Below are 25221 nucleotides of genomic sequence, written 5' to 3' on the forward strand. Positions count from 1 at the left end.
GACCATGGGAGGGACGCTTCATCACGGGATAGTCATCTCCCTTCCAGCCTGGCAGGGGTATGAAGTAAAACACAGCTCAGGAGTTAATAGGAGAAGAGAGGAAAGATTGAGAGAATAAAAGCAAGAAGGGCAAGGAAGGGCAGCTTGGATTTGCTTACCCATAAAGGCAAAAACAAAACAACCACCACCACAAAAAACCTGGTAGGTAGATTTATGGTGGCGGTAGCTGATTTTCAAGTAGCCCGATGAAAGGAAGGTTTGCAGGAAGAAAAATAGAGACTATGAGACGTATTGAGGCCATTACGTGAGAACCCCCATAAAGAAATAATCAGTGATGATGAGGTGATGTTCTTTTTCAGTTATTGAGATCCATGGATGAGAGAGTCCAGAATGAGTTTGAGACGGTTTATAGTCATTTTGGAACGTGGAAATAAACCTTGGCTGGGGGTTGAGGCAGCACGTACCAGACAGCTCCAAATCACAGGCGTTTCTGTTACGTAAAGCCTGGTGCCGAGCCTGACCTGCCGGCTTGCAGCGTGATCTCTGGTGGGAGACCTGATCCCTGTGATTGGGACCTACTGTGGGCATTGGTGGGGGTGGGGGGTGGCGGCAGAGGTGATGGGAAAACCGTGTCCAGGAAGGCTGGGGGTGAGCCATCCTCCGAAAGCCTGTGACCTGAGTGCAGAAAGGGCTGCTGCAGGTGTGCGTGGGGCAGGCAGGTCTCGTGGGCGTGGGGAGCATCGAACCTGCCACCCACCCAGGTGTGCCTGGTGCGCAGAGCAGGACACGGGCCAGGAGTGGCATCCTGCATAATCTGTGAAAATGGTGTAAGAGTGTCTTTGGCCAGAGTTAAAGCTGGGGAAGAAGTCGGGAGGGACACCTTACCTTACAACCCTGAGGGAGAAGCAGGAGGGGGCCTGGTGCAAGGGCAGATGTAATAATTAGGTAGGAGAGGGGCTCCTGGGTGGCGCAGTCGGTTAAGCGTCCGACCTCAGCCAGGTCACGGTCTCGCGGTCCGTGAGTTCGAGCCCCGCGTCAGGCTCTGGGCTGATGGCTCGGAGCCTGGAGCCTGTTTCCGATTCTGTGTCTCCCTCTCTCTCTGCCCCTCCCCCGTTCATGCTCTGTCTCTCTCTGTCCCAAAAATAAATAAAAAACGTTGAAAAAAAAATTAAAAAAAATATAAACATTAAAAAAATTTTTTTTAATTAGGTAGGAGGAAAGATAAAAAGTGGTTTTCTGAGATACCTGGGCTCACCCCTAAAGACCACATATTAAGTTAGAATAACTCACTGCTTACGTTCCTTAGGGCAGAGCTTAACCCTCAGAGGAGAATTGTGCAGTCAGGAACACAAGGAGGTGGCCCTGGGGGGTACTGGTTATGGGACTTAGCATTATGAGTCCCTCCCTGCTGGAGCCTGCCTCCTGGGGCTGGTCCCATGGACAGGATTCCCTGCCTTGCACTGGAGCGGGGAGCTCTTTCCCTGCCCTGGGGGGATGATAATGAACTGTGTGTTCCTGCCCTGTGCTGGAGGTGCCAGAGGGAACGTGTGGGTGAGCAGCAAGCTCTGGGCTCCCTGTGGCCCATCCTGGCAGTTTCCTGCGCCTCAGACAGGCCTGTCCTGTCTTCATGCAGCCCAGGTGGCCTGTGGCAGCCTCAGGCCCTGGCGGTGAACAGGGGCATCTGATGCCTCTTACCGGACACTTCCAGTCCTCCCTGCTGAAAGTTCATTCTGGACCTGCCCATCCCACGACCTGAAAATTTCCTCTGACCCTCAGAATTGACTCTGCCCAGAAGCGTGACCCTGTGCTCACCCTTCTCCTCCTTCGACTCTGACCCTTGCTGCTTGCTGCTTGGACGGAACTAGGGTTTGCTGCACTTGAAACCTTGGATTTGAATTTCAGGAAGAGGGTGTGGCCCGCCGTTTCCTCCATGTGGGGTTTCCTACCTTCTCCCCAGCCAGCTTTGCAGCTTGCTCTTCCCTATCATTTCTTCTTTTTTTTAAAAGTTCATTTATTTATTCATTCTGAGGCAGAGAGAGAGCACGAGCAAGCGAGCATGGGGGGAGGGGCAGAGAGAAAAGGAGAGAGAGAATCCCGAGCAGGCTCTGCACTGTGCCCTTAGTGCAGAACCTGATGTGGGGCTTGATCCCATGAGCCATGAGATCATGACCTGAGCCAAAGTCAAGGGCCAGATGCCTAACCTACTGAGCCACCCAGGCACCGCTTCCCTATCATTTTACCTAGAGCATGCGCTGTGACCAGGGTCAAGATTTATACAACAGTAATAGTGATTGGCCAAGCAAGACATTCTGAATATGATATAGGAAAATTGCTAACTTGTTCAAATCCTAAAGATAATAGTGGGGATTCTAAGATAGTAAGCATTGAAGTATTTTTCTTTTTTCTTTTTTTTAAATTTTTTTTTAACGTTTTTATTTATTTTTGAGACAGAGAGAGACAGAGCATGAATGGGGGAGGGGCAGAGAGAGAAGGAGACACAGACTCAGAAGCAGGCTCCAGGCTCTGAGCCATCAGCCCAGAGCCCGACGCGGGGCTCGAACTCACGGACCGTGAGATCGTGACCTGAGCCGAAGTCGGATGCTTAACTGACTGAGCCACCCAGGCGCCCCATCTTTTTTCTTTTTTTAAAGTAATCTCTGCCTCCAGCATGGGGCTCAAACTCATGACTTGGAGATCATAAGTTGGTTGCTCTGTGGACTGAGCCAGCCAGATGGTATTTCTGACTTCTTTTTTAGTTAGCTTGAGTGACAAATTTATATACATTAAGGTTTGTTTCTTTTCTTTTTTTTTTCTTTTGTCATGTTTTAAAACATAGCATTATGGGGCATTCGGGTGGTTCAGTCAGTTAAGCGTCTGACTCCTGGTTTTGGCTCAGGTCATGATCTCACAGTTTGTGAGTTCAAGCCCTGCATAGTAGGGCATTGTCATTGTGGAGCCTGCTTGATGTTCTTTCTCTCTCTCTCTCTCTCTCTCTCTCTCTGCCCCTCCCCCACTCTGAATCTCTCAAAAATACATAAACTTAAAACACTGAAAAAAAAACATAGTGTTATGGGCTGAAACCAGTGTTTGCATACCTCCCAAAACTTATATGTGGGAATCCTAACCCCTCAATGTGATAGTGTTAGGAGGTGGGGGCCTTTGGGTGATTAGGTCACAAGGGTGGAGCCTTGTGGATGGGAGTAATGCCCTATAAGAAGAAACCTGCTCTATGCTGCTCTGTAAATGCATCTGCTAGATGGGATTACTATCGTATGTAATACTCTAGCAATACCATACTATACATAGTGTTATATTATACTAAAGTCACACTGATGGCTGGGTGGGAAAGAGAAAGCATCAGAGGAGGGTGGGGGTACTTATAGAATTCTTGGCTCTATACCTTGCCATTAGACATTCTCATAAGCAACTATTGCATTGAAAATCAATAGACTATGAGATAGTAAGAAATAAATGCACCGTTAAGCTTGATGTGTGGCTTACACAGATAAGAATGGTAATGACCAGTGAAGATGTGGATTGTACATTTCAAGCCTGTGATAAATATCTAGGGTTCTCAGACTCCAGAGTCCACAAAGTTTTGGTAATTACAGATCAATATGAGTGGAGGTGGAAAGGGAAGATATAAATGAGCCAGATTTTAAGAACCTGCATGGAAATTTACTCCAACAGTTTCATGGAAACAGAGTCCAATTAACATCAGACCAGCGAAGGATGGCCTGAAGTAAATTTTCCAATGGGAGAACGTGTACCTAGGAAGGAGACATATGAAGCCCCAAGGGCAGAGTTTCAGGGGGAGGAATAAGGATTAGGTTAGACCGGCAGGTGAGACTGGGAAGTGGAGAGCAGTAGGAACAATGAGCTGTCTTGAAATTTTCTGTGTGGAACAGAGCCCCGTTCACAGAATGGTTTAAATATCTGAAGTATTTAGATGTAATACAGGATTACTACCTTTTTATTTTTCTACCTATTTTACGGAATTTGGTTTCTAGCCCCGTGGAGCTGGGCAATGTGTTTGCCTTCTCAAACCTTGACAGTATTTGGACTTTCATTTTCCTTAAGTAGGTCAATTCGTAAACATGTATATATGCATATGTATATGTGTATGTATGTGTATACACACACACACACCTATCTCTATATATCCGTATTTATCTAATATGGAAGAAAGGAGGGTATTTTAATTTTCTCATCTGGAATCATGATTAACAACTCAGAGAGGAAAGATTTAAATTTTATTTTATTTTTTTAATTTTTTTTAACGTTTATTTATTTTTGGGACAGAGAGAGACAGAGCATGAACGGGGGAGGGGCAGAGAGAGGGGAAGACACAGAATCGGAAACAGGCTCCAGGCTCTGAGCCATCAGCCCAGAGCCTGACGCAGGGCTCGAACTCCCGGACCGCGAGATCGTGACCTGGCTGAAGTCGGACGCTTAACCGACTGCGCCACCCAGGCGCCCCTCAATGAAACTGTTTTGAGTAGGTTCGCATCTCCGATTCCCACCCCCAGTTGCTAAGGCTGTGAGGGGGGCATATTGAATTGTGGTTGCAGAGTAATTGGTGGTTCTTGATTATTTTTGACTTTATTATGTTTTTTTAAAAATTTTTTTAACGTTTATTTATTTTTGAGACAGAGAGAAACAGAGCATGAATGGGGGAAGGTCAGAGAGAGAGGGAGACACAGAATCTGAAACAGGCTCCAGGCTCCGAGCTGTCAGCCCAGAGCCTGACGCGGGGCTCGAACCCACGGACCGCGAGATCGTGACCTGGCTGAAGTCGGACGCTTAACCAACTGCGCCACCCAGGTGCCCCAAGATTTAAATTTTAAACAAGACCTGCAAAGATTAATGAGTGTGGATCTGGAAGGTCTACTCCAGAAAAAGTTGCCGTGTGCAAGCACACCGAGCTAAGAACATGAAGGTGACTGAATCCAAAGGATAAGGAAGGTGCCAAGAAGGGTTAAGCATGCAAGGTTACCAGTGCAAGTTAGGAATGTAACTTAGATCATTTTAGCCTGAGGAATCTCTTAGTCAAGTTCAAGGAAATAAACCGTTTCTGAAGAGTATGTACGTGGAGAAAAACCAAAGCTGGGTGAGCAAGAGCCCTCGTTCGGCGTGCTGGGCAGTGTGTGGTGTACAAAGTGGGGGCATGAGCATCCCGTGGGCTCTAGAGCCCAAAGAGCTTCCCTTCCAACATAATGCATCGGGGTCCGCAGTTACCACGTTTATGGGGGACTCAAGGGCGCATCACAGTTTGAGAAGCACTGTTGTACATGGCAGTAGGTCAGCAGTAGGCAGTTTCTGGAAGATTTTGAGATTCCGACGATTAAAAAGACCGTGAAAAAGTTCTGTAAAGCAGATGTGGGTTCTAAGCAAAGGGTGACGGTGAACTGAGGCATTGCCGTGCAGTGGCAGTATGGGATTTTTAAAAAATCTTCTTTATGTTTTTATTTTTGACAGAGAAAGAGAGAGAGAGAGAGAGGCAGAGGCAGTGTGCAAGCAGGGGAGGGGCAGAGAGAGGGGGAGACACAGAATCTGAAGCAGACTCCAGGCTCTGAGCTGTCAGCACAGAGCCTGACATGGGGCTCGAACTCTCGGACTGTGAGATCATGACCTGAGCCGAAGTGAGCCACCCACGCACCCCAAATGTTTTAGAAACAAAAGTCAATACAGTAATGAGCTCTTTGACTCAGCCAATGAGGAACCTAGACTATTAAAGAGAAGAAAACCACGTTAAGAAACAGTGTAACTCTACATAACTGAAGAGGGTCCAAGATTAGTGATTCTAGATTCAATTTACAGTTTTGAAATTTTTTTTGATTTTTTTTAATGGTTATGTATTTTTGAGAGAGAGAGAGAGAGAAAGAGAGAGGGCAAGTGGGGTAGGGGTAGAGAGAAAGGGAGACACAGAATCCAGAGCAGGCTCCAGGCTCTGAGCTGCCAGCACAGAGCCCGATGAGGGGCTCAAACTCATGAGCCACGAGATCATGACCTTGAGCCAAAAAGTCCTGTGCTTAACCCACTGAGCCACCCAGGCGCCCCTTGAAATTTCATGTTTAAAGAAAGACGGAAGGAAGATTTATATGTCTATACATAATTGCAAAACAAGAAAAAAATGGTATTTGGTTTCTTTTATCAAAGCAGTAGACTCTAAAGAGCCAAGAAAGAGCTTGCCAACTTGGACTTTCTGGGCTTATCACAAATGAATGCATAAAAGCTGAGGTGAGAACCGAACCTCTCGGAGCAGATGGTACAGTCACCAGTACGACCCAGGCCCGCCCAGAGCCTGTTGCTGGAGCCATGCTTCTCACTGAGGGTTACTAGCGTCATCTGTCAGTGGTGAGCATCAGACCTCACTGGTTCGCCGTTCCTGTGTGCGGGGGAAGCTGCGGGTGGTTCTTTTTGCAGAGGTGAACTCTGCCATTCCAGTGAATCCCTTGAAAAGGTCCGAATCCAAGGTCCTTCCATTATTGATGCACTGAAGTGCCAGACTTGAGTAGAAATTTTTCCTGTTTCAGTCAAGATCTGGTGACGGAAAAGCTCCATCCTCTAATTACAACTTAAATATCCTGCCTGGAGTAGGCTGGTTTCTGCATGTTACTAATGCATCCTCAGATGTACTTCTGGAGAAGTTCTCTTTCTACATGAAATGATTTCTCTCTCCTGTGCTTGGTGAAATCCTATGCAATTCTGCTGTTATTATTATTATTAATTATTATTATTGGTTGCAAAAAGCTTTATTGTTTCCATTTGGTCTATGGCTTGGGAGAAGGCTCTAGGTTGTTAAAAAGCTACCTAGTGGCTGCAGGGAGAGGATCAGGCACCAGCCGTGGCCCCAGGGGGCTGCCAGAGGGGCCCCTCAAATGCTGCTGAGCTCCTGAGGCTCCTAGTCGTGCTGGAGGGTGAGCCTCTCGAAGAGATACTCACCCAGCCCCGCCTGGGGCCGTCCAGCCCACGGGGGTGCTTCAGGGGGTCGCCCATCTTCTTGAGGACTTTCACCTCCTGTCTAGGAACTAGTTCTCTAGGAAGTCACGGAGCTGGGAGTCTGTGCGGGCAGAACCCAGGGCATACAGATCCAAAAGGGACTGGTTCAGGCTCTTCTCCAGAGCCAGGACAGCTTCCATGGTGTCCAGGGTTTTACCCCCACTCATCTTGGGATGGCTTCTGCAAGCCCTGGAGAGGGCGCAGCCGGTGCACTGGTTTTGCATCTTCAAGAGGCACTCAGCACCCTCCCATGCCCTCCAGAGCCACATCGTCATGGGCCAAATAGAAGCCCAGAGAGAGGCAGGCGTAGGAGTCCTGCAGGTGCATGTGGTCCAAGTGGTTGACAGCAGCCTTCACCTCAGTGGCATAAGTCTGATGAATCTGGGAGCTCATGGTTGATCGGTAATAAGGAGCTAAGCTCAAAATAGAGTGTTGGCTGGTCCTGGAGGCAGAGGGTAGTGTGATTGCTGGGTCGTAAGGTAGTTCTGATTTTAACTTTTTGAGGAACCTCCATACTGTTTTCCACAGTGGCTGCCCCAGCTTACATTCCCACCAGTGGTGTGAGAGGGTTCCCCTTTCTCTGCATCTTCACCAACATCTGTTATTTCCTGTGTTGTTGATTTTAGTCATTCTGACAGGTGTAAGGTGGTATCTCATTGTGGTTTTGATTTGTATTTCCCTGATGATGAGTGGTGTTGAGCATCTTTTCATGTGTCTATTGGCCATCTGGATGTCTTCTTTGGGGATATGTCTGTTGTATCTTCTGCCCATTAAAAAAAAAATTTTAATGTTTGTTTATTTTTGAGAGACAGAGGCAGAGCACAATCGGGGGAGGGACAGAGAGAGAGGGACACACAGAATCCGAAGCAGGCTCCAGGCTCTGAGCTGTCAGCACAGAGCCCAATGCAGGGCTCGAACCCATGAACTGTGAGATCATGACCTGAGCTGAAGTCGGATGCTCAACCGACTGAGCCACCCAGGTGCTCTCTGCCCATTTTTAATTGGATTATTTCTTTTTTGGGTGTTGAGTTTTATAGGTTCTTTTTACATTTTGGATACTAGCCCTTTAAGCATTTTATCAGGGTTTTAATTTGCATTTGCCTCACGATTGATGATGTTGAACACCTTCTCATGTGGTTATTGACCATTCTTCTGTTTACTTTTGTGAAGTAGCTGTTAGGATCTTTTGCACATTTTTTATGGTTTTTTAATAAAAATTTTAAGGGCTCTTTCTTTTTAAATATTTATTCTTAGAGAGAGAGAGAGAGAGAGAGAGAGAGAGCGAGCAGGGAAGGGGCAGAGAGAAGTGAGCTCTGCACTGACAGCAGAGAACCCGATGTGGGGCTTGAACTCATGAACTGTGAGATCATGACCTGAGCCAAAATAAAAAATCAGATACTTAACCAACCGAGCCACACAGGCACCCCAAGAGCTCTTTCTCTATTTGGATGTAAGCCTTTTGCCAGCTATGTGTAGTACAAATATTTTCTCCAGATCTGTGGGGTGCATATTCATTTTCTTAATGATGTCTTTGGTAGAACAGCGGTTTTCAATTTTGATGATGCCCAATTTATCTCATTCCCCGTATAGTTAGTGCTGTTTATGTCCTCTCTAAGAATACTTCCCTCAAAGTTGCAAAGACAATTTTCATCAGTTTTTTTCTAAAAGTTTTAGAATTTTAGCTCTTAGATTTAGGTCTGTAATTCATTTAGAATTACTTTTTTGTATGATGTGAGATGGGGTCAGAGTTTATCTCTTTTTTCCATATTGCTATATGTTTCTTCCAGCATCATCTTTCAGAAGGGCTTTCCAGCACTCCCCATTGATTTTTCTTGCCACTATTATGAAGAAATTAATTGGCCATATTTTTGTTGATCTGTTATTTCTGGACTCTCTGTTCTGTCTATTGTTTCACTGATCTGTGTGCTGTTTGTATGCCAATACTATATGGTCTCAATTACTGAAGTTTTATAGTAAGTCTATGGCTGTTCTAGGTCATTTTCATTTTTTTTTCAACGTTTATTTATTTTTGGGACAGAGAGAGACAGAGCATGAACGGGGGAGGGGCAGAGAGAGAGGGAGACACAGAATCGGAAACAGGCTCCAGGCTCCGAGCCATCAGCCCAGAGCCTGACGCGGGGCTCGAACTCACGGACCGCGAGATCGTGACCTGGCTGAAGTCGGACGCTTAACCGACTGCGCCACCCAGGCGCCCCTAGGTCATTTTCATTTTATATACATGTTATTTTTTATTATTTTTTAATGTTTTATTTATGTTTGAGAGAGAGAGAGAGAGAGAGAGCACGATCAAGCAGGGGAGGGGCAGAGAGAGAGGAAACACAGAATCTGAAGTAGGTTCCAGGCTCTGAGCTATCAGCACAGAGCCCGATGCTGGGCTCAAACTCATGAACTGCAAGATCACGACCTGAGCGGAAGTTCGACGCTTAACTGACTGAGCTACCCAGGTGCCTCACCTTTTTTTTATGTACATTTTAGAATTAGTTTGTTAATTTCTGCCAAAAGTTTGCTGGGATTTTGATTAAGATTGCATCGGATCTATAAAACAATATATGGAGAATTGAAATCTCATTATCCACTTGAATCTATGAATGTAGTAGATTTCCTTATTTATTTAGATTTTCTTTCTTTTAGCAGCATATTTTTAGTTTACAGTGAATAGGTCTCTGGAATATCTTGTTAAATTTATCCTAAATCATGTATGTTTCAGTGGTCTTATAAGTTGTGCTTTTCATTGCGTTTGGCAGTTCATTGTTCTATACACAGTAGCCAATTGTGTATAAAAATACAGTTCATTTTTACATATTGATATTGTGCTGATTGCATTTCTTGCCTCATTTCCTGTGCTGCTTGTTGTCCGATATCTGAAAAATTTTTGTACATTTTGTCCAGTTTCCTAAGTATTAACAGTGGGAGAGCCAGTCTGGTACAGTAACTCATCAGAGCCAGAAGAGGGAGTTTTATGAATTTAATTTTGGCAGGATTTGTCTTATTCCACATCGTCTGTTTTGTGTACTACTTTTCTCTAAGATATCTTCATGTCATTCAAACTTCTTCATAAAAACTTCTATTTAGTGGCTGTTTAGTATTCTATCATATGAATATTCTATAAGTTATTAGGTTGTCTGCATTTGTTTAAATATTACTGTAGCAAACCTCTTCACATCATCTTTTTTTATTTCCGATACTTTCTGCTTGTTTCTGGTATATTGATTCTCTCATGGTGTTACACTTTTTTCATGAACATCTATCTCTGTGAGAGGAGCAAAGGGTTGCAATATTTTACATGGGTTCCAGTGCCTAGCCATCCTGCAATATGGTAAACACTCAGTAAATTTCCCACGGACAGATGGGACTTGGTATTTCTTGAGAGGTGATTTAAGCTTGATAAATAATACCTTTTATTTCTGTACACTTGGACCTTTTCAAGACACATCTGGTCTCTCATTTGAGCCTCCCGTTACTGGTTGGTCAGTAAGTTAGATGTGAATACTGCCAGATGATAGAAGAAACATAGGCAGAGAGGTAGAAAGTAAAGCCAAGTGGTTAGTTGCTGGAAGAAACAGGACCCAAGGTCTCAGTCATTGGCTCCTATTCTTGGACCTCTTCTCCCAGCTTGTCCTGGGAACGAGGAGAACTAGTGTTCTCTGAACTAAGCCAGAGTGTTCTGAATTTCTTGTACCCTGTACTACACATTTCTCTCCAGAGACATGTTCCCTTCAGCACGCTTCTGAAGGCCTTACTCAGACAAAGCTTTCCTCTGGGAATCTGGGCTTAAGGGTCAGAGCCTTCTTGAGAGCCATCGGTGGTGATTAGTTGGAAATCCTCTGGCTGACCTTGAATCTCCCCCGAATCACTATTCTGTCATGTTCCATTTGGCACTCTGCCCAGATTTAATGGCATTCTACCGGGTTGCTTTATAAGTATATGCTTGGAAATGTGCTTTAAAGAACATGTTCTTAATGTAGAGTTTTTGCATAGTAAATGTTCTCAGACCTCACCAGCTGTGGACACCAATAAGGACATGTTTATTTTTAAAACTCAACATCCAGAGCTCTGTTCTGTCCACCTACATGACAGAAGGAACTCACGCCACATTTCAACAGTCCCCATATCTTTTAGTAGAACCATGCACTTAGGATACAGCTCGTATGCTCTTACAGGATCCTCCAAGGTTGAGTTCATGTTGCTGGCCCCTTGTTCCTGGCTGTCCTGGAATAATGTCCCCCCCTGGGGGGGCACCACTTGCACCGGTCCCACCTCTTGCTTGTCCTAAACCTGATGACCTTGAATGTTGGCTCACTCTATTGACCACCTGTTAATGCTGTGCCTGCCCAGCCTGGATTGTCAATGCTCTACTGCCAGAACTCTGCCTCCATTGCCAAGTGGCTTCTGAGCCACTGCTGTTCCCGGCCAGCATGCCATTCCACTCCTCTGCTCAGCTGCGAGGATGACTCCGCACTCCAGGGGGATGTTGCTGCATACATAACATGCTTCCCCAAAGTTATTGAGACATTTTGCCTCTGCTGTTCTCATTGTAGAGTGGCCAACGCTATGTTGTTAAGTCCAGAGGTTGTGCAGAATATAGGAGGGCAGCTCTACCGATCCGACGCATACCTGCTGTCCCCATGACATGCACATGGCCGGTAGAGAGCACCTTGCTCATGCGGGTTCAGCCAGCGACCACCATGCAGCAGCAGGACCCCATGCAGTATCGGGACCAGCACTTGGCTGTGGTCTTTGGCCCTGAATGTCCTTCGCAGGACTCTTCTCTTCCTCCTTGGAGTGTTCTTCCCCTGCTCCTCTCCCTCTACACCTATATGCCCGTATATATAGCGAACCCTGTGAATGGACAGATTTGAATTTGTTTATCAGGAAGCCCTTCACCCTGAATGCCAGGCAGTGGAGGAAAGGAAATCCACATGGTGGTGACGGTGGTGGGGGACCAGGAGTACCTGAACAGAAGTACCTGAACTCCAGTTTTGACCTGGCTCAGTCTCTGCGATACTGCAATGTTTTAGATGAAGTACAACACAAAATACCAGCCATTCGTGGAAGTGTTTTGAACTCGTAAGAGGCAGATCTTAGCTCTGTCTGTAATCAGACATCTTAAGAAGAATGTCTTTTTTAATGATCATAGAGTATGGGGACCAGAAGGTTATCTTTAAGGTTAATGTATCCTGTTATTAGTCCTTCCTTATTCCAAGATGGAATGCACAAATCCTAGAAAAAATGACTGATTCCTTTTCTACCCACCAGCCTTTCAAATACTGGAAGATAGTGCCCCTGACCCCAGGTTTTTTCTTTTCCTTAACCAAATCCCCTGTATAGGATAAGATTAGTTTCCTAGGGCTGTCATAACAAAATGTCCCAGACTGAGCCCCTTAAACAACAGAAATGTATTTTCTCACCATTCTGGAGCTTAGAAGTCTAAGATCAAGGTGCTGGTGGGGCTGGTTTTCTCTGAGGTCTGTGAGGGAAGGACGGGCTCCAGGCCCCTCTCCCTGGCTTGCCCTCACCCCTTCCTGCCTCTTTGCATGGCTGGCCTTCTGTGCACACACCCACTCCACCTTCTTCTTCTCCTAAGGACTCCAGTCTTACTGGATTAGGGCCCTTCCCTAAGGACCTCATTTTAACTTAATCACCTCTTTAAAGATCTTGTCTCCCAAAGGGTCACGTTCTGAGGTGCTAGGGTTGGGGCTTCGAGTTTGGGGGCACAGTGCAGCCTGCCACTGTGTGTGATAGTCTCCTTGCTGTTTTGTTTACTCTGCTGAAGGGGCTCCAGTGACCTTTCTTGGGTACGATACTTTAGTGAACATGGATAGGTCAACTTGGTTCTAGGTTTTGCTTGAAAACTTGTTGGTAGCTACTTACTCTCAACGTGAAGCCTTTCTTTTCTTGCTTTCCTGATTTCCCTTTCCTTCTGTCTCTCTCTCTCACTTTGTCACTCTCTTTCTTTCACTCTCTGTCACTCACTTTGTCACTCACTTTCCTTCTGTCACTCTCTCTCACTTTCCCTAATTGTGACTTGAGCTTCACTGTAGGTCTATCTTATTTGACGCCCAGGAGACCTAGTTCAGGGGCTGTAGCTTTGCAATTCAGCATTCATTTCTCGAGCACTATTTTTGCCAGGCACTGTGTTAGACACGACAGACTCAGGAATAACTAAGAAACAGCTGTGTCCTCTGAGAGCTCGTCGACTGTGGGACGTTGGACAAATACATGCATGTTTGTCATGCAGGGTGTTCTGCACCGTAGTAGAGCTGCGAGCAAACTACGAAGTAGCCAGAGAAGGTAGCTGTGGATCTCGGGCAGGCAGAGAAGACTTCACAGCGAAGGTGACCGACCTCAGGTTTGGCTTCTGAAAGATGATTAGGAATCTGTCTGGTGGATGCCGTGGGAACTGCACGGTGTAGTTTGAGAGCAGTATTTATGGGTACACGTGAAAGATGAGACGTCGCAGAGCAAGGAAGGAGCCAGATCAGAAGGCATCTGTGCCTTCACTGCAGGATTTTAAGCAGGGCAGTAACGTGCCCAGCTTCTGTGTTTGGAAGGTCACTCCTGTGAGGGAGTGGCTGTGGAGGTCGAGGAGAACAGCAGGGAAACCGACCAGGACTCCAATGCAATCTTGTAGATGGGGAATCATGAGGAGCTCAATGAAGAAGTGATTTTGGAGGGACCTGGTGAGACCACGTATGGGGCAGTTCCAGTTTCCGGCTTGAGTCCTGGGAGCATGGTGGTGCCATCAGCTGAGTGGAGACGATGGAAGAGTAGCAGGAATCCGGGTGGAGGTGGCCAGTGGCAACGGAAGGAAAGACTGAGGCTGTGTCTCATTGACTTCTCAGCCCTGACAGACTTTCCCGAAGATGCTGATTCTGGGAAGTGTCTCCTTGGACTTAATCCTGTAGCGCCTGCATAATAAAGTGATTGTCACATGGGTTAGCAGTCCACGTGGAGGCTGGGCTTATTTGTATTTGTAACTCAACAGATTTCCGGGTAATTAGTCCATACCATTCTTGTCTTGGGAAATGGAATGTTCCTGGGTAGTTGCAACTCAATTTAGAAAACCAGACAGCACTCATTAGTTTCTGTGGTTGCCTCTTTCAAGCTCTTTCTGTTTTCTGGAGGTGTTTCTCGGCACTTTGATGAAATACCAGCGCATATTGGAACCATAAATCCTTTTAGTGCACACAAGCGATTTTTTTTTTCCCTTGAAGTTCCCAGGAAGATAAGAGACATTGCTTTTAGTAACAGTCCTTCATGTATACACTTTGCAAGATTTTACCTTTGGGGAGAAAAACTTTATTTATTTATTTATTTATTTATTTATTTATTTATTTATTTTTTCAATATATGAAATTTATTGTCAAATTGGTTTCCATACAACACCCAGTGCTCATCCCCAAAGGTGCCCTCTTCAATACCCACCACCCACCCTCCCCTCTCTCCCACCCCCCATCAACCCTCAGTTTGTTCTCAGTTTTTAAGAGTCTCTGGGGAGAAAAACTTTTATATGATTTTTATCTTTATCTTTTTCAACAGACCCCATGCTATGTTCTAGAACATACAATACTCTTATTTGATACTAGTGGAAATACAAACCAAATTATTATTTTTTTTCTAAGAGCATCAGTATCACAGCCAGCCTCTGTAACATCAACCTTTCATGTTCTTGCTCTGTACTGTGTACTGTGGTACTTATCTTCACACTGGCCCTCTGTAAGGGAATGAGGACCATTTCCATTTGGAAATTGGACCAAAAGGGAGCGGTTGCATTTTACTCAAGGGTGGACTGCAAATTTGTATTGAAACGGAGCCAGACTACACCTTTTTTGTCTTCCCATTCTGCTATCTACTTACTTATTTTAAATTCCCATACCATTTTGGTTATTTTGAACCAAATAGTATCTTACTCTTTTTTTTTTTTAATGTTTATTTATTTTTCAAGGAGAGACAGAGTGTGAGTGGGGGGAAGGGCAGAGAGAGAGGGAGACACAGAATCCGAAGCAGGCTCCAGGCTCTGAGCTGTCAGCACAGAGCCCGACGTGGGGCTCAAACTCACAAACTGTGAGATCATGACCTGAGCCAAAGTCGGACGCTCAACCCACTGAGCCACCCAGGCACCCTGATATCTTACTCTTTAAATCTAGATTTGGGAACTCCAACAGTATGGGATGTACTGCTAATTGAAATATCCTTTTGGGGAGCCTCTAAGACATGTACTCCTGAATGCTAACATGCAACTTTAGACTTCTGTTTTAGCTTGTACTTGAACATTATTCCTCATTAAAAAAAATACTGTCTTCTGTCTCTTTTTATTTTATTTTGTTTTATTTATTTATTTATTTATTTATTTATTTATTTGAGAGAGAGAGAGAGAGAGAGAGAGAGAGCGAGCGAGAGAGAGTGAGTGAGTAGGGGAGAGGCAGAGGGAGAAGGAGAGAGAGAATCCCAAGCAGACTCCACACCCAGCCCAGAGCTGATGTGGGGCTCTATCTCACAACCGTGAGATCATGATCTGAGCCAAAATCAAGAATCAGACACTTAACCAACTGAACCAACCCGGTCACCCTTGTCTCTTTCCTCTTTTTATATTCTCTTCTTTCTCAATTCACATAAGATATCAAGATATTTAGAGATTAACAAGAGAAAATGAATCATTTCTCCTTTTTCCTTGAATTTCTCTTTTACACTATTCTTTAAAACTCAGGGCACCTGGGTAGCTCAGTCGGTTAGGTGTCTGACTCTTGATTTCAGCTCAGGTCGTGATCTCATGTTCATGAGTTTGAGCCCCACATCAGGCTCTGTGCTGACAGTGCAGAGCCTGCTTGGGATTCTCTGTCTCTCCCTTTCTCTCTCTGCCCCTCCCCCACTGGCTCTCTTTCAAAACAAACATTAAAAAAAAAGCCACAACAAACTCCAATGATTCTGCTGGTTTATTTAAAAAGTAGTCCGGCCTCAGCTTTTATTTTGGGTAACATTTAAGTCATTTGTTAGATGGGCTTCATAATCTGAAATCCATACCTGTTTGGAACACATGTACTCGATTCAGTGGAGACTTTTAACCAGGAAAAAGAAAACATTTTAGGCTTAATGTGTGTGTGTGTGTGTGTGTGTGTGTGTGTGTGTGTGTGTGTGTGTGTTATGTGAAATAGATACATAGTATGTATAGTTTATTTAACTTTATTTTTCTTACAGGTTTAGTCCTTTGAATGAATAAAGTCAGGGATACATCTTACTGAAGCCCAGGAGACTCCTGCATTTAACAGACTGTATTAGTCTCCAGTTGGGAGTATCAGGCAGAGCACTTCACTTTTTCTTTTCTCTTCTTTTTGTTTTTCTTTTCTTTCTTCCTCTCTTGGAGCACAGTTGACACGCAGGGTTACGTTGGTTTCAGGTGTGTAGCAGAGGAGAGCCTCACCTGTTGACTGTAGGTCTGCACAGCTGACATCATGTTAATCCCAACACCTCTGTGAACAAGAGTGTGCACTTGCACGGCCGGATAGAGCCACGCCTCGCCCAGCTTCTGACCACAAAGTTGGGTACTGCAGGATAGTTCCGGAATTTGTTTCCAGAATCACACGGATGCTCTGCCAGCACACTGTGACATGGAACCAGATGCCTGTTCACGCAGACACATCTGGACGCGTCCAGGCGAAAAAAAAAAAAAGCGTCTTCTTTATGCATCAGCCATCTGGGACTGTCTTTGGAAACTGGGAGTTTAGTGAGCCCGTGTGTCTTCCGTTATCAACATCCATGATTCCTCCAGCCCCAAGCAGTTCAGCAGTGGGGAGTGAACGCGGGCTCCGTTTTCCACTCTTTGCACACGTCCAGTTTAAGTGTGAACACCTGCCCATCCGTGAGCTGCTCAGCAGTGCTGCCATTGCTTTCTCTGCAATTCCAAGTTTAGTCAGCTTATTTGTGCGACACCAAGGAAAACGCGTAATCTTGCGGGTTGTTGAAATTTCAACAAGCTGGTCTCTCAGGGTCCTTTAATTTCCCAAAAATGATTTGTGAAAGCAGACCAGTAAGTGATTGCAACAAATTTCCATCACATCCCTGACTTAATGAAACCAAATTGCTTTCAGATACTCTCCAACGTGGGGTGGCTAAGGGAAGGAACAGGAAGAAAAATCATGATCATGGTTGTTCGCCAGCTTGTTACGTAACACACTTGACTGGCTTCAAAGTTCAGAACGCAGTTTTTTCCTAAGGGATGCTGCTACCAAAGCAGTTACCGTTTATATAAAACTCTGTTTCAGGAATCCAGCCAGTGTCATTGTTTATTGTGTGTGGGTGGCATTTATGGGTCCTAGATGGAACCTGGCGGTTCCAGAAAAGTAGGGGTTCTGTTTTACATCCGTTTTGTTCACGAACGAACTTCCTGAGCTCCAAGGTGAATCCCAGTTATGGGACTTCAGCAGCTAGAATGGGACCAAATCCTCAGGATCCGCCTGGGTCTGAGGAAGGTCCCTTGCAAAGGAAGAGGAGTAAAGTATCCTAGAGTGACCAGCATTGTTTTTTCTTGAAATAATCATGCACTCTGCAGCAGAGAAAGGACGTGGGCTGGGGCACAGGTGGAGGGACCTGCCTGAATGGAGAGGTCTAAGGGGTAAATCCTCCTAGGTAGCTGAGACGGGCAGACAGCTCATCCCTCCACCCCTGGGGGAGGACCACAGTCTGGGAAGGGATGGATCAAAGGAGGTGAAAAGTTGAGAGCCCAGGCCAGCTCTACCAGGGAACTCTGGAATGAGCTCAGTCCTCCATAGCGACGGTGCTAAGACTCTCATACCGCCCCGGGAACCGCTGTGGCTTGGAAGGGGATGTGCACTGTTGTTGGTGCCAGAGGCCCAGCCACATTGTCTTGGACAAAGACTGGTGGTAGGGGAGCCTGCTAACCTCAGAGCGGAGTCTGGTGCCAGTACTTGTAAGACAGGAGCAAACAGGGTTGTTCTCGTGAGCATAGCTGAGACTCGTGGGCATAGACAGAGAAGGGCAGAAAGGGAAGATAGGCTCTTACTCCCTGAGTAAATGGAAGTGGAGGCGAGTTTTAATTTGAGGAGGAAAAGAAGATCACCTAGGGGACGCCCGGATGGCGCAGTCGGTTAAGCGTCCGACTTCAGCTCAGGTCACGATCTCGCGGTCCGTGAGTTCGAGCCCCGCGTCGGGCTCTGGGCTGATGGCTCGGAGCCTGGAGCCTGCTTCGGATTCTGTGTCTCCCTCTCTCTCTGCCCCTGCCCCGTTCATGCTCTGTCTCTCTCTGTCTCAAAAATAAATAAATAAATAAATAAATAAATAAATAAATAAATAAATAAAATAGTAAGCAAACAAACAATCTAAATGTCCACTTCCAGGGAGACTTAAGCACATTACAGCATGATCAGTCTGTTATGGTGGTTAAGACCACAGACGTCGGAACCTGATGGCCTGAGTCTAAATTATAGCACCATTTCTTACTTGCTCTATGACCGTGAGCAAATTCTTTATCATCTCCCGGTTTCTTCATCTGAAAGGGGATAATAGTACCTGTCACAGAGGGTTGTCATTAGCGATTAAATCCAGACACGAAAAGTGCTTAGAGCCTGAGACAGCGAGCATTGGTAGAAGTGTTCTCTCTTATTATTGTTGTTGCTGTTGTTACTTTATTCTGAGAAATACCAGTCGCTGAGGAGAATGAATATTCTGACCTGGCATATTCCATCATAAAAATGTTAAGTGATAAAAAAATATTTCAGAATAGTGTGCATGGTAAAATCTCAGTGAAAGAAAAAATAAAAGTGCATTTTTATTTTTATTTAACTTTTCATTTTTTAAAATGTTTATTCATTTATTTTTGAGAGAGAGGGCGTGCACAAGTGGGGGAGGAGCAGAGACAGAGAGAGAGACACACACACACACACAGAGAGAGAGAGAGACAGAATCCAAATCAGGCTCCAGGCTCTGAGCTGTCAGCACAGAGCCTTACATGGGGCTTGAACCCACAAACTGTGACATCACGACCTAAGCCAAAGTTGGAGGCTTAACTGACTGAGCCACCCAGGTGCCCCTAAAATCATATTTTTCAAAGTCTGCAAGGGGAGGCACCTGAGTGGCTCAGTCAGTTAGGCATCTGACTCTTGGTTTCTGCTCAGGTCATGATCTCATGGTTCGTGGGGTCAAGCCCCACGTTGGACTCCACGCAGACAGCACAGAGCCTGCTTGGGATACTCTCTTTTCCTCTCTTTCTGCCCCTCCCCACCTCTCTCTCTCTCTCTCTCTCTCTCTCTTTCTCAAAAATAAATAAATAAACTTAAAAAAAAAAAAGGTCTGCAAGCATATGTGCAAAACTGTTACCAGGAATTTAAGTCGTTTAAGGCTTGGGACAGAGTAGGCTAGAAGCAAAGAAAAGAAGGTGATTGTATTTTATATCCCTCTAAGTACATGAATGTTACTACAGCTTATATCACTTTTACAGTGAAAAAAATAAGGCTGTCTTACCTATCTGCTCAGTATAATGAGCATATTACATACAGCTTGTATGCTGATTGGATATCGATCTAGTATAATATTGGACAGGTTCTATTCAGTAGTTCCAGGCATCACTTAAAAATTGTTGTGTTTAAAGTTTGGTTAAGTTAGAGCCCACTACAAATGCCTAAAATCAGTAAGTCCCCATGAAAACGCAACCATTTGGGGATATGAGTTGTTTTGGAACTCAGAATACTCTGGCTAAGCGGAAAGACCTTATTATGAAAATAACAGATTTTCATTTCCTCTCTAATTTTATAACTCTTGGCAATACAACCTTTATTTTGCTGTGAGATGTTGGAGAAGGAGAGGAGTGTATGACTGAGTCTTATTTTTCCAAAATAAATACATTTTAATCTTGCCTCGAGATTGTAGGGTTCTGTCATATCAGGCTATCGCCTGGAAAGGGGCTGCAGGGGATCGACGGCGGGGGGCTTTCCTCCGAGCTGTAGACTTAAGCTTGAGTACTTCCATCACAGACCGGCTGAAGCAGCTTTAGAACTCTCCGAAAGAGGTCATTTGAAAGAGGGAATTTCCTTGGGGATGCTAGGGAGCCCTGGCTCTGGTGAGGCTCACACAGTACACTACCCGGTGGGTTCTGACAGTAATGTCACTGTGTGCCATAGGGACACCACTTCCCTTGCAGCTTGGATTGTCCCTTAGCATCACACGGTGTGGAGGAGGTCAAGTTGGTGAAAATCGTAGTTTCGTATTTGTAGCTCTGTTTGTTCCTTTCTCCAGTGGACTGGGCTATTGCCCAGTGGCTGTATTCAGTCAAGAAAAGACATTGTTGCAGAAATTCTAAGAAGATAACTTTTATTCTTTTGGGAAGAGCAAAGGAATTCTCTATAAAAACCATAAAATGGTTTTTTTTCCTTACTTGCCCTTAAAATTTTGAAAAATTTTAAGCAGTCCAAAATGTGCACAGAATCCTGTAACCGGTACCGAGAGATTATGCAGAATTGGCACATATTAAGATTTTGTAGTACTGAGTGCACTTCATCATTTTTATTTTTATTTTTATTTTATTTTATTAAAAAAATTTTTTTAATGTTTATTTTTGAGACAGAGAGAGACAGAGCATGAATGGGGGAGGGGCAGAGAGAGAGGGAGACACAGAATCGGAAGCAGGCTCCAGGCTCTGAGCCATCAGCCCAGAGCCCGACACGGGGCTCGAACTCACGAACCGTGAGATCGTGACCTGAGCTGAAGTCGGACGCTCAACCGACTGAGCCACCCAGGCGCCCCACACTTCATCATTTTTAACTGAAAGAAACAAAACATTCCGGCAAAGATGAAGTCCCTTTTGTATCTATCCCAAATTTCACATCTTTTCCTCATTTCCCTCTGACAGTCACTATTATCAATTTGGTAAAGATTTTTATGACCCATTTTTGTTTCTACTTTGAGGATCTGTTCAATTCAGTAAATATTACTCACCTTCTGCCATGTGTCTGGTGCCATTTTGTGTACCTGGGATACATCGGGGAACAAAACAGATGCAACTCTTTCCCTTCATGAAGCTTATACCCTAACTGAGACAGACAGCACTTTTTTGCTATCATACAGTATATTGGGAGAGAAAAGTGCTATGGATAAAAGGAAAAATAGAGCAGCATGAGGGGGACCAGAGTTATGTGTATGGGTGAGCAGGAGAAGCATCTTTGACAGGGTGAGATTGGGCCAAGTCTTGAAGGAGGTAAGGGAATTAGCCCAGTGGTTTTGAAGCAGGAGAACATCAGGGCAGAGAACCTGCCAGCTGAGGATGTGCCTGGCATCACTGAAGACCAAGGGAGGCCAGTGTGGCTGTGCTGGAGGGAACAGGGAAGAGATGAGGAGGGACAGCGTTAGCGGCGGGCGCAGGAGCTGGGCTCCTGTGGGGCTCTGGACCAGTGTTGGAAGGTTGGCCTGAATAGTCAATGGGAAGCCCCAGGAGGGTGGCAGTTGACAGATGACACACTCTGGGTGCTGTGTTGAGGGTCGATTAGAGGGGTCAACAGCAGCACAAGGGGGACAATGGCTGCAGTAATATGAAGGGAGATGGTGTTGACCTTGACCAGAGTGGTTGCATTCTGGATGTGTTTGGAAAGTAGAGTCGGATGATTTTCTTACAGGTTACATTTGGAGTATCAGAGAAAGAAAGGAGTTAAGGGAGATTTCCCCCTTTTTTTTTTCTCTAATCTGGGTGAAACTCACATAACCTAAAATGAGCCATTTTTAAGCATATGATTCAGCAGCATTTAGTGCCTTCATAGTGTTGTGTGATCACTACCTCTGTGTAGTTCCTGGCAGCTACTAATCTACTTTCTGTCTCTCTGGACTTGTCCATTCTGGATATTTCATGTAAATGGAATCACATAATATGTGATCTTTTGTGTCTGGCTTCTTTCACTTATGATGATGTTTTCAAAGTTCATCCATGTTGTAACATGTGTTGATACTTCATTCTTTTTATGCTGGATAACATTTCACTGTATGGATATACCACACATTATTCATCCACTCATCCACTGATGGACATCGCATGGTTTCTGCTTTGTAGCTGTTGTGATAGTATTGCCACAAATACTTGTACACAGGTATTTGTTTGAACATCTGTTGTCCATTCTTTGGGATATATGCCTAGGAGTGGAAATGCTGGATCATCTGGTAGTTCTGTCTTTAACTTTTTGAGGAGCTGTCCAACTGTTTTCCACAGGGTGGCTGCACCATTTTACATCCCAGCCAGAAATGTGTGAAGGTTCCAGTTCCTCCACGTCCTTGCCAACATTTGTTATTTTCCATTATTAAAAAAAAAAAAAAAAGTTAATTGTAGCCATCCAGTGTGATTCCAGAGTGTCTGGCCTTCAAGGATAGAGTTGGCATTGTTGAGATGAGTATGAAAGTGGGTAAAAGAGGGTAGATTGGACTGAACAGTGTTCAGTTTGGTTAGGTTGAATCTGAGAGGCCCCTTAGATGCCCAAGTGGCATTGTTGCATTGACGTTGGATAGATGGGTCTGGAGCTAGCAAAAGACGTTGGGGCTGGTGATAGAATTGGGGAGTCATTGGCATTTAATTGCTACTTAAAGCCATGGGACTGGAATGTAGATGGAGAAGAAACCAAAGACTGAGCCCAAAGGCACGCCAAAATTGAGAGCGTGGGCGGAGGAGGAGGGGCGTGCCAAGTAGACTAAGAAGGAACAGCCAGCAAGGTTGACAGAAAATCAGGAAGGTTTGATGTACCAAGAGGCCAAGTGGAGAAATCGTATCGAGGAGGAAGAATGACCTATTGTGTGAAAGGCTTTCAAAGGTCAGGTGTGATTAGAAATGAGAGCCGACGTTAGGTCTGGCAATGTGTGGAGGTCATGTGTGGTGTCAATGCAGTGGCAGGGAAGGGAGACAGTATAGACAATACTTTACAACTTTTGTTGCAGGAAGTAAAGAAATGACACAGTGGCTGGTGGGGAAAATGGGGACAAGGGAATGTCTTTTTCTTCCTTTTTAAGGTGGGAGGAATAATAATAGCATTTTGTGTGCTGATAGGAATGATTCAATATAGAGCGCAAAATACATTTTTTTTGTAGAAGAGGGGATAATAACTGAAGTGATATACTTGAGGGACAAGTAGAGGGACTGCCTTTAGGCAGAAGCAGGGCTAGTTCCTCCTTGGTACCAGCGGGGAGGCGGGCCCTGGATGGTGGGCAGATGAGGCAGTGGGATCTGTGGAAATAAAGCAAGAGCAAAGGTCATAAGCTGAGAGTGCAAACCATCCAGAAGGTGTTGGAAGTTTGGAGAGATTTAAGAAAATGTGAAATGGCCCTTTGGGAGAGTGGGTGAATCAGTGGATTGATTAGCAATGAGGAGAGTGGTTGCTTGGGAGCACTGGGGGATCCCCTGCTGATGCAGACATGGTATGAGGTTTGCTTTTCTCCAGCCACGCATGGCTGTTGCAGGTGCAGGAGTGAAGGGCGCATGTGTTGCATGCTGGAGGGCAAAGCAAGGACAGTAAGAGGAGAAGGGCAGAAAATAGAGGTCACATGGAAGACCGCGATTGCACGGATTGGTCTTGATTTCCAGCTGACGTAGGGGAGGAAAAGACCTCCAGGGCTGAGATATGGTGACATGGTGCTGTGATCAAATGGGTCGCTGATCCTAGTGGGGGCAAAAAAAAAAAAAAATCATCACTGGAGTCAGGATAGCAGAGAAAGTGAGCGGAGAAGATAGAGACTTGTGGCAGACAGCGGGGTGCATTACACTGAGATTCTGGAGCGTTTGCAGCTGGTGGTGACGACGTGAGAGCCAGTGGCTGAGGCTGAGTGGGGATTATTGAAAGGGATGGTTCAAGGAGACGAGACCCCACAGCACTGGGAAGGTCTCTTACATGTGTACTGACATGTCCAAGGTTAAGACACAGGCAGTGATAGGCTCCATTGCAGAGAGAAGGGAGAAGAGAGCTGACCTGGTGGGTCAGTAGACCACGGGGACACTCCAGACACTGAGTATTGGGTGATCTCCTCTGATGGCATGAAATTCGAGCTGGGGCTTCTTTTGGGAGGAGGGAGGGGGAAAGAATGGTCTCAAAGTGGCAGGGAGGGGCAGGGGGGAAGTCTGCTGCCATCGTCATCCAGTGGTCCAAGGACTAAGAGGAAAACAGCTTTGCCTTGAGAGGACCACAGGGAGAGCAGTAGTCCCAGAGGACAGCCAAGTTGGTGCCAGCAGGTGAAGGGAACGTTGAGAAATGGATGATATAATAATAGTATCACATAGATGCTATAATAGGTGTTTTGTTAAAATAGATATTATAGGCATATATCGTGTAATAGATCAGACAAGGCACAAATTGTAGAGCTGTTTCGTGCATATACAGCTTTTTAAAGAAGGCGATGCAGTATCCAAAATCAGATTCTTATGCGATTGCAGCGCCCTTCCTAAATGTATGACCTATGACTTAGAGAATAAACAGCTGCATACTAAAATAATACTCCAGCTGAGCCCCAGCTCTTTGTGGAATAAATGAATATAATGTCATTACATGGGGTTGATATCAAGGAGAATATAGCAGAGACCTAGAATTTCTAAGGAAATGTTCTGTTCCCTGTGACGGTTCTGATATTCCACTTAAATAAATATTTACTGGGAGTTGAATATCTGCTATAGGATGGTGTTGTATAGGACAGATAAAGTGCCTGCTTACTGGAGCTTAAATTTAAAATAAAAAGATATTTATTTACTTTTGAGAGAGTGAGACAGAGTGCAAGTGTGGGAGGGGCAGAGAGAGAGGGAGACACAGAATCTGAAGCAGGCTGTATGCTGACAGCTCAGAGCCAGATGTGGGACCCAAACCCACTAAGTGTGAGGTCATCACTGAGCTGAAGTCAGACGCTTAACCAACTGAGCCACCCAGGCGCACCAGTGGAGCTTAAGGTTAAATGGGTACAAAGTCATGGGCATGAGACTAGATTTTTGAATGAAGAGTCTTGTTCATTATTAGATATTTTCCAATTAGACTTCCAAATGTTATTCAGAATCTTATTCAGAAGTGGGCCCATTTTTATTTATGCATAGCTAGACCTTTTTATAGTCCCACTATACTTGTGGGACACAGATATGTGTGTGTGTGTGTGTGTGTGTGTGTGTGTGTGTGTGTGTGTGTGGTGTATGTGTGTGTGCTACATATGTATGTGTGTGTATATGTTTCCTTGTGGAGGAACGGG

The 25221-nt window shown here is 45.1% G+C and overlaps 1 protein-coding gene and 1 pseudogene across 2 annotated transcripts in view; one reads left to right on the forward strand and one right to left on the reverse strand.

Moving 5' to 3' along the window:
• The window catches only part of PLD5 (phospholipase D family member 5), a 423318-nt gene that overhangs the window by 41655 nt on the left and 356442 nt on the right, over positions 1–25221 (forward strand). The gene's annotated exons all lie outside the window — the stretch shown is intronic.
• On the reverse strand, positions 6905–7395 carry LOC101090319 (annotated as a pseudogene).

This window comes from Felis catus, chromosome F1 (assembly GCF_018350175.1).
Source record: "Felis catus isolate Fca126 chromosome F1, F.catus_Fca126_mat1.0, whole genome shotgun sequence".
NCBI lineage: Eukaryota > Metazoa > Chordata > Mammalia > Carnivora > Felidae > Felis > Felis catus.